Consider the following 9834-nt stretch of genomic DNA (forward strand, 5'->3'; position numbering starts at 1 on the left):
GTTACGAAGGGCGGGGCCCAAGCATGGCACCCCCACTCGCCCACCGCCCCCGACGAGGGGGGCCGGGGCGTCTTGGGTGTTCGGGAGATCCCAGCCCGACGGGTTCTGATCAGGCGGGTTGTCCTGTGGGACGGGTCGCGGCCCGCTGTTTACGGCGGGCTGGTCCTCTGGCCGGCTCCTGGTGTAACTTGCCTGGGGAGTGGAATGCAACCTCTCGAGGCTGTGTGACAACTGGGCATTTTGAACCACCACCGTCTTCAACATCTCGATGGTGTTCCTTGCTTCTATCTCGGCAGGAGTGTTTCCGTGAATCGGAAGAGATTCCAGATGGCGAGTTGCGGCAAGGACGTTGTCCACCGGGTTGGAAAAGTGGCCTTGAGGCGTCCGGAATCGGGGAATGCGATCCTCAGTCGGCTGACAAAGCGGGTTAGGCGGGCGACCTGGCCCTCCCCCCGGGGCGGCTCCCACCCCAGGGGTTCGTGGAGTGTCGAACAGGCGGGTCGGGTTGAGGTCATGGGGCAGGCGACCTTGGTGTCTCCATTGATGGATGGCGTCAGATGCGCTCTGTTGTCTTTCGAGCCGCCAGTTGTCAGTGTTTAAGCGCATCCTTTCGGCCACAATTTGAGCTTGCCGAGTCTCGATCCTGGCGGACTCCACCTCGGCATCCCGATGAGCCTTTGCCACTGCCTCTCTGAGTTTCGCCAGCTCCGTGTTTATCGCCTCCTGGTTTTCTGGTGTGAGGGGAGTCGCCATCAGCCTTGTGATCTCCACCGCTAAATCCACCAGGACTACGGCCGGGCTTCTTGACGTCTCGCCGGCTCCATCGCCTCCGGTGGGGTTTTGAGTGGGTTGAGTCGCCCCCGCCATGTAAATGGCGATCTGGCGGCGGGTTTGGTCAAGGACTTCGGGGTCCATGGCTAGCGACAAGCCCCCAAGACAATCCCCATGTAGAGACCGGATTTAATTTGAATCGCCCATGGATGATTCGTCATCAGAGTTGACCGGTGTAGTTTCCTGAGTCGCCGAGCGCTCTGGCTCCTCCGATCCCTACGTGAACCCCACAAAGACCGGGCGAGTCAGATTTGGCGTTATTACTCGGCGGACGTACCTGGCCGGCTCGACGATGTCGGTGGAGATGTCCGGCTCAGGCACGGATGATCCGATCATGCCGATGAAGATGTTGATCTTGCCGAAGGGGACCCTGTAACCAGATTCAATCGAATCCGCTTCAGGCCCCCATCGTTGGTTATCGATGTAGGTTTTCCTGCGGCGGCACCGGGTCATGAGCCCCGTCGCGTAACTGCCAAACCCTGGTATGGCTCCCTTTGAGAACTCAACTCCACCGTGCGTAGGCCCCACGGTCGGCGCCAACTGTCGTGGTTTTGTCACGGCAGATGTCCTCGTGAAAGGACTTAGTACTGGAGCCATCGCACCTTGGTGGCGACTCAAAGGGGTTAAGCGGGAGAGACACGGCGATTTACCCAGGTTCGGCCCCTCGTGAGGAGGTAAAGGCCTACGTCCTGCTTTGGTTTGTATTGATGTGGTTTCGATTACAAGGAGGGCGTAACTCGCCAGACCTAACACTCGATGATTTCTAACCTCCTCTCTCCTTCCCTGGGACTTGCCTTTATATACAGGTCGACCCTTAGGGTTTACAAGGATACTTTCCTTTCTAAAAATTGTGACCCCTGTGGTCTCTAAGTCGTCGTCCTTCAAAGCTTGGAGACCTTCCAGAAATCATAAACCGCCATATGACCTTGATCCGGCCAGGCCAAGGCCCAAATCACTGTTTAGGTGAATCGCCTGATTTGCTGACCCGGCCCAACTAGGGCGGGTTATTAACACGTAATATCCCCAACAGTCACTGTAGTGCACCAGATGTAACCTTGCCTTATTTGGAACCTATCTCATGTGGGTCCACCTTGTCATGGATATGATGATATCATTTGTGCCATGACTTCATGTGGTGTCCCTTGTATTTTCTTCCTTGCATGCATGCATGTCATATCGTTTCTTCCATGTTTCTTTGAGACTTTGTGATTGCAAGTGTGGTGGTGATGATGTGGTGGTCTTATGCTTCATGTGGTGTTTGTGTTCTTGTGGACATATGTGTGGTGTGGTGCAACTCTACTAGGTTGCTTGTCCTAGTAGGATAACATGTGGATGCTTAGGTTTCAAATCATCTTCACCCCTCTCTCTATTCCTCCTATGTCAAGAATCACTTCTTAATTTTCTGTTTTTAAAATGTTCCTGTTTTAGCTCTTATTTGTGGTGGTTTTGTGAAGAAAAGATGCTGTTTTAAGGAGGGGTGCAAGAGGTGCAAATAAATATAAAACAGGTCCAACAATGGTTGTTTTGTAATTATTAATTTTCCCCATATATTCATGTTGCATTTTATTCAATTAGTTCATGATTTGTCATGACCAGGGATGTGCTAGCTTATTTTTTTTCTCTTATAGTTTTCCTTGTGCTTTTATTCCTTCTCTGGTAATTCCTGTTAAAAGGAAAACCCCAGGGTCCTCTTCTCTCTTATGTGGCGCTCAGGATGGGCCGCCTCCCTCCCTGGCGGCCCAGTATTCCTCCCTCGTGCCAGGAGCCCAGCCCCACGGTGCCTTCTCCTTTCCCTGACGCCGTTTCCTCCCAGCGCCTCCTTTCCGTCATGCTCCAGAGAGAGAGCACGCCCGACGCTGTGAGCGTGCACGTCGAGGTCCCCCTATAACTTTGGCGTCCGTGCCTCCTCCTCTCGATAGGGTTCCCTCTCTCCCTCTCCTGCCGCCGCCACCTCTCTTTTCCCCCTCCATCTCTCCCTTCCTCCCCTGGTGAGTTCTCTGTAGTCTGTAGGCAGAGAGAGAAGGGAAGGTTCGTCGCCGTCTACACCGCCTTCTTCACCATCCGGCGAGGCCGCCATGTCCAGGAGATCGGTGGTGCGTCCCACGGCCCATTCCCGGCGTTAGGAGCACCGGAGAGCGCCCTCACCGACGAGCACGAGCTCGTCTACGTCGCAGACCCGAAGCCCCTTCAACATGTTCGGTTCTGCTTCCAGGAGCTCTTCATCGCCGGCTTATTCTTCCTCTCCGGCCAGCGTCCTCCTTCAGATCGGCCTCTCTACTTCCTCCCCAAGGTGAGGATCAGCCTCTCCTTCCTTCCTCCTTCGTAGATTAGCCCGGATCCGGCATGTGCGTGTGCGAATCCCCTCTATCTCGAGCAGCAGTAGTAGTAGTTGCAGGTGGTGGTCGTGCCGTCGTGTCTAGGTAGTGCTAGGTGCAATAGCAGTGGGTCTCTAGGGGTCCCCTTCACCTTGTTTTGCTCCGGCCTCCGGCAGCAGCAGCACCACGACGAGGAGCCGGCGATCTCTCTGCCGCCGCGCCTCTCTGTCGTTGTAGTTCGGCAGCGGATATGAGATCGTGGTGCAATACATGTGTAGTGCAGTTCTTCCTAGAAAAACTTGTACGGCTAAGTAGGCTTTGCTCAGCTACTAATGTTAGCGTTGCTAGATGCAGGTGCTTTGACTCATGTGATAACATGAGCTTGATATCATTATCTTAAATTATGTTATTTAATTAATGCACCTATATACTTGGTAAATGATTGGAGGCCTAGCCTTTTGCCGGGTGCTTTCTTTCGTTATTGCCGCCTTAGTTACCGGTTACCGCTGTTTGATTCCATATTGATCGCTCCTAACAAGTTTGGGGTTGTTATGGGGACCCCCTTGATAAATCGCGTGGTGCTAAGGCTTGTCCGGCAGGACCCAACATTGGTGTTAATTTGCTAATCACTTAATAATAAACTTCATAGGGAATAGCTACCCCAAGGATTTTAATCAACAACCCGGGCCAGTGCTCCTCATGAGTGTTGGTCCAAACTAGAGCACTGTGCGGGGCCATCCCGGGGCAACTCGGGAGATTTCTCTGGCCACCGTACGCTTCGCTTATCCGGTGTGTCCTGAGACTGAGATACGCGGCTCTTATCGGGGTCGTCGACACGTCGGGAGGTCCTGCTAGCCTTGTCTTACCTTAGCGGTATATCTTGCGTATAGGAATCACGGTGAAGCTTTGGTTTCCCCCAGAGTTGAGGTTTTCCTCTAAGGAATCCGACGAGATCACGAGATTCGTGATAGAGGATGCCTTTGTGGTCTGTGTTCGTTTGTGATGGACTATTTGGAGCACCCCTGCAGGGTTTAATCTTTCAGAAAGCCGTGCCCGCGGTTATGTGGCAACTTGGTATATTTTTGTTAACATCCGGTATTAGAGAACTTAAACATAAACTAATAAAATTGCCAACTGCAAATTCACTTCCTTCTTTGTTGTTGTTGTGCTTGTGACAAAGGCATAGGTGGCCATGGCATTGTGTTCTATTTGTCCTTTGCAGTTATGTGGTGCTAGGTGGTATAGTGTGTGTGGATGTGCTTGTGAGAGGTGCAGGTGTGTGTGAGGACATACATATGGAGTTAGCTTTACATGTTGTGTGTGCATCGTGGTGCTTCCTAGTAGTTTATCCTAGGTGATGCTAGCAAGTGTAGTGGTAGCTTGTGTGGGTTCTTCATTGTTGTAGGTACTAGCATTTGTTGTTGCACTAGGTTGTGTGTGTATAAGTATAGTAGATCTTGTTCTAGTGATGGTTGCTTTGATTACATGTGTAAGTTTGTGGAGTTGATCTTGAGCATGATGTGCTTGAGAGTGATGTGGACTAGGTGTGTGTGTGAGTAGCATCCCACCTTGGCAAGCAAACCTTGCACCTCCACATGGCCATATGTGAGAGGGCATGGTATGTTGTTTGTGTGGGAGGCTTAATAGTAGGGGTTGAGAAGTTTATGTGCATGACACAAACATGGGGTTCAAACCCCCATGTCACTTTGTCATTGTGCACATGAGCTCAACCTTTGTAGTAGTTGTTTTAGTAGGAACTACATGAAATGATGCCCATTCACTAGGCATGATTTGGAGTAGTTTCCTCTCCCTTGATTTGTGGTCACTTGTTCCAAGTAGGTGCCCACATTTTATATATGATTTTGGGGTAGAATATCCCAAGGAATCCAGTGGTGAAGTTAGTTTTGCCATTGGGATACTTTATGGAGTTGACATATTCAGATTTGTTGCAAGTTTGCTCCTTGTATCCATGAAATAGGTGGAGCCCAAGGGCATGCGATTTTGTGTGATAGTAGTAGGAGTTTTGCTCTACACCATAGTGGTGTCATTTATCACTTGGTGTTATTTGTGTGCAAACTATGCCTAGACAAAGTGGGCATGTGGCTAAAAAGTCCACCTAGTGAAATCTGGAATTTCACTAAGTCTGAGAATCTGAAAACATTTTCTTCTCCTATAGATGAGGTTGTGCTGGTCATTGTATTGTGAACTAGCCTTAGTTCAGTGCTAGGATTTCGGACCTGAAATGTTTCTGAAGCTCCCTGTAAAATTTCATCTCATTTGGAGTCCAGTAGGTTGTGTTTTGGTTGCTGTAAAAATGCTTCAGAACAAAGACAGAAAGTCAGGTGCAGGAATTTTCACTAAGTCCCTGAGATCTGATGGTTTTGTGAAAGTTTGTGGCCTTGTATCTCCTAGAGTTTAATTCATTTTGCTGTGATTCTTGCTGGTTCTTGTAGTGTTCTTGTTTGGCTACAGCCACATATATTATTTTTCACATTTGGAGGCGTGTAGCTATGTTGCATGTAGCTCCCAATGAGCTAAGATGCAGATTAGGGCAGATTGAGTAGTATAGTCATTTTGATCATTGTGTGTGCTTAGTCGATGTTGTGGTGTTCTTCCTTGCTCCAATCCATTCATGTTGGGTTGTTATATGTGTTGGAACCCTGGGAATACCAGATTTGTGCCAATTGAGTGTGTGGTGTTGATTCTTCCACGTAGAGCTTCATATCTTGTTTCGTTGATTCTCGTTGATTCGTAGCTCTGTTTGTACAGTTCTGTCAAGCAACTTATAGTATTTACTTTTGCTTGTGCTAGTGATAGAAATAGTGATGCATGCTCATTTTTCATCTCATGCATCATGTGCTTGTTGCATCTTGTGGTGCTGCTGTTCACTGGTTGCTATTCTTATGTTGGGTAGCACCGGGATAGGAGAACGAATACGTGGAGTCAGGAGAGTACGTGCAGGACGAACTTGAACCATTCCAAGCTGAGGACATCACAGGCAAGATGATATGACCTTGATTCCATCTCTAGACTTGTTATGCTAGTTTCGTTTCCATGTCATAATGCACGCTGCCTACCAATGAAATTTAATTGCCTCTTCATATGCCATGAGCCCAAACACCGTTCCCCTTCCTAGAAAAACTTGTACGGCTAAGTAGGCTTTGCTCAGCTACTAATGTTAGCGTTGCTAGATGCAGGTGCTTTGACTCATGTGATAACATGAGCTTGATATCATTATCTTAAATTATGTTATTTAATTAATGCACCTATATACTTGGTAAATGATTGGAGGCCTAGCCTTTTGCCGGGTGCTTTCTTTCGTTATTGCCGCCTTAGTTACCGGTTACCGCTGTTTGATTCCATATTGATCGCTCCTAACAAGTTTGGGGTTGTTATGGGGACCCCCTTGATAAATCGCGTGGTGCTAAGGCTTGTCCGGCAGGACCCAACATTGGTGTTAATTTGCTAATCACTTAATAATAAACTTCATAGGGAATAGCTACCCCAAGGATTTTAATCAACAACCCGGGCCAGTGCTCCTCATGAGTGTTGGTCCAAACTAGAGCACTGTGCGGGGCCATCCCGGGGCAACTCGGGAGATTTCTCTGGCCACCGTACGCTTCGCTTATCCGGTGTGTCCTGAGACTGAGATACGCGGCTCTTATCGGGGTCGTCGACACGTCGGGAGGTCCTGCTAGCCTTGTCTTACCTTAGCGGTATATCTTGCGTATAGGAATCACGGTGAAGCTTTGGTTTCCCCCAGAGTTGAGGTTTTCCTCTAAGGAATCCGACGAGATCACGAGATTCGTGATAGAGGATGCCTTTGTGGTCTGTGTTCGTTTGTGATGGACTATTTGGAGCACCCCTGCAGGGTTTAATCTTTCAGAAAGCCGTGCCCGCGGTTATGTGGCAACTTGGAATATTTTTGTTAACATCCGGTATTAGAGAACTTAAACATAAACTAATAAAATTGCCAACTGCAAATTCACTTCCTTCTTTGTTGTTGTTGTGCTTGTGACAAAGGCATAGGTGGCCATGGCATTGTGTTCTATTTGTCCTTTGCAGTTATGTGGTGCTAGGTGGTATAGTGTGTGTGGATGTGCTTGTGAGAGGTGCAGGTGTGTGTGAGGACATACATATGGAGTTAGCTTTACATGTTGTGTGTGCATCGTGGTGCTTCCTAGTAGTTTATCCTAGGTGATGCTAGCAAGTGTAGTGGTAGCTTGTGTGGGTTCTTCATTGTTGTAGGTACTAGCATTTGTTGTTGCACTAGGTTGTGTGTGTATAAGTATAGTAGATCTTGTTCTAGTGATGGTTGCTTTGATTACATGTGTAAGTTTGTGGAGTTGATCTTGAGCATGATGTGCTTGAGAGTGATGTGGACTAGGTGTGTGTGTGAGTAGCATCCCACCTTGGCAAGCAAACCTTGCACCTCCACATGGCCATATGTGAGAGGGCATGGTATGTTGTTTGTGTGGGAGGCTTAATAGTAGGGGTTGAGAAGTTTATGTGCATGACACAAACATGGGGTTCAAACCCCCATGTCACTTTGTCATTGTGCACATGAGCTCAACCTTTGTAGTTGTTGTTTTAGTAGGAACTACATGAAATGATGCCCATTCACTAGGCATGATTTGGAGTAGTTTGCTCTCCCTTAATTTGTGGTCACTTGTTCCAAGTAGGTGCCCACATTTTATATATGATTTTGGGGTAGAATCTCCCAAGGAATTGAGTGATGAAGTTAGTTTTGCCATTGGGATACTTTATGGAGTTGACATATTCAGATTTGTTGCAAGTTTGCTCCTTGTGTCCATGAAATAGGTGGAGCCCAAGGGCATGAGATTTTATGTGATAGTAGTAGGAGTTTTGCTCTACACCATAGTGGTGTCATTTATCACTTGGTGTTATTTGTGTGCAAACTATGCCTAGACAAAGTGGGCATGTGGCTGAAAAGTCCAGCTTAGTGAAGTCTGGAATTTCACTAAGTCTGAGAATCTGGAAACATTTTCTTCTCCTATAGATGAGGTTGTGCTGGTCATTGTGTTGTGAACTAGCCTTAGTTCAGTGCTAGGATTTTGGACCTGGTATGTTTGTGAAGCTCCCTATCAAATTTCATCTCATTTGGACTCCAGTAGGTTGTGTTTTGATTGTTGTCAAAAAGTTTCAGAACAAAGACAGAAAGTGAGGTGCAGGAATTTTCACTAAGTCCCTGAGATCTGATGGTTAAGCTTCAGAACAAAGACAGAAAGTCGGGTGCAGGAATTTTCACTAAGTCCCTGAGATCTGATGGTTTTGTGAAAGTTTGTGGCCTTGTATCTCCTAGAGTTTAATTCCTTTTGCTGTGATTCTTGCTGGTTCTTGTAGTGTTCTTGGTTGGCTACAACCACATATATTATTTGTCAAATTTGGAGGCCTGTAGCTATGTTGCATGTAGCTCACAAAGAGCTAAGATGCAGATTAGGGCAGATTGAGTAGTATAGTCATTTTGATCATTGTGTGTGCTTAGTCGATGTTGTGGTGTTCTTCCTTGCTCCAATCCATTCATGTTGGGTTGTTATATGTGTTGGCACCCTGGGAATACCAGATTTGTGCCAATTGAGTGCTTGGTGTTGATTCTTCCACGTAGAGCTTCATATCTTGTTTCGTTGATTCCCGTTGATCCGTAGCTCCGTTTGCATTGTTCCTTATATGGTTTTGCATCGTTTTCACGAGCCGCATCTGTTCATGCCATCCTCATGCATGTCAAAGTAGCCTAGTGTACAGTTCTGTCCAGCAACTTATAGTAGTTCCTTTTGCTTGTGCTAGTGATAGAAATAGTGATGCATGCTCATTTTTCATCTCATGCATCATGTGCTTGTTGCATCTTGTGGTGCTGCTGTTCATTGGTTGCTATTCTTATGTTGGGTAGCACCGGGATCGGAGAACGAATATGTGGAGTCAGCAGAGTACGTGCAAGACGAACCAGAACCATTCCGAGCTGAGGACATCACATGCAAGATGATATCACCTTGATTCCATCTCTAGACTTGTTATGCTAGTTTCGTTTCATGTCATAATGCATGCTGCCTACCACTGAAATTTAATTGCCTCTTCATATGCCATGAGCCCAAACACCGTTCCCCTTCCTAGCAAAACTTGTATGGCTAAGTAGGCTTTGCTCAGCTACTAATGTTAGCGTTGCTAGAAGCAGGGGCTTTGACTCATGTGATAACATGAGCTTGAGATCATTATCTTATATTCTATTATTTAATTAATGCACCTATATACTTGGTAAATTATGGGAGGCCTAGCCTTTTGACGGGTGCTTTGTTCCGTTATTGCCGCCTTAGTTACCGGTTACTGGTGTTTGATTCCATATTGATCGCTCCTAACACGTTTGGGGTTGTTATGGGGACCCCCTTGATAAATCGCGTAGTGGTAAGGCTTGTCCGGCAGGACCCAACATTGGTGTTAATTTGCTAATCACTTAATAATAAACTGCATAGGGAATAGCTACCCGGAGGATTTTAATCAACAACCCGGTCCAGTGCTCCTCATGAGTGTTGGTCCAAACTAGAGCACCGTGCGGGGCCATCCCGGGGCAACTCGTGAGATTTCTCTGGATACCGTATGCTTCGCTTATCCGGCGTGTCCTGAGACTGAGATACGCGGCTCTTATCGGGGTCGTCGACACGTCGGGAGGTCCTGC

This window comes from Hordeum vulgare, chromosome 7H, assembly GCF_904849725.1.
Source record: "Hordeum vulgare subsp. vulgare chromosome 7H, MorexV3_pseudomolecules_assembly, whole genome shotgun sequence".
NCBI classification, from domain to species: domain Eukaryota; kingdom Viridiplantae; phylum Streptophyta; class Magnoliopsida; order Poales; family Poaceae; genus Hordeum; species Hordeum vulgare.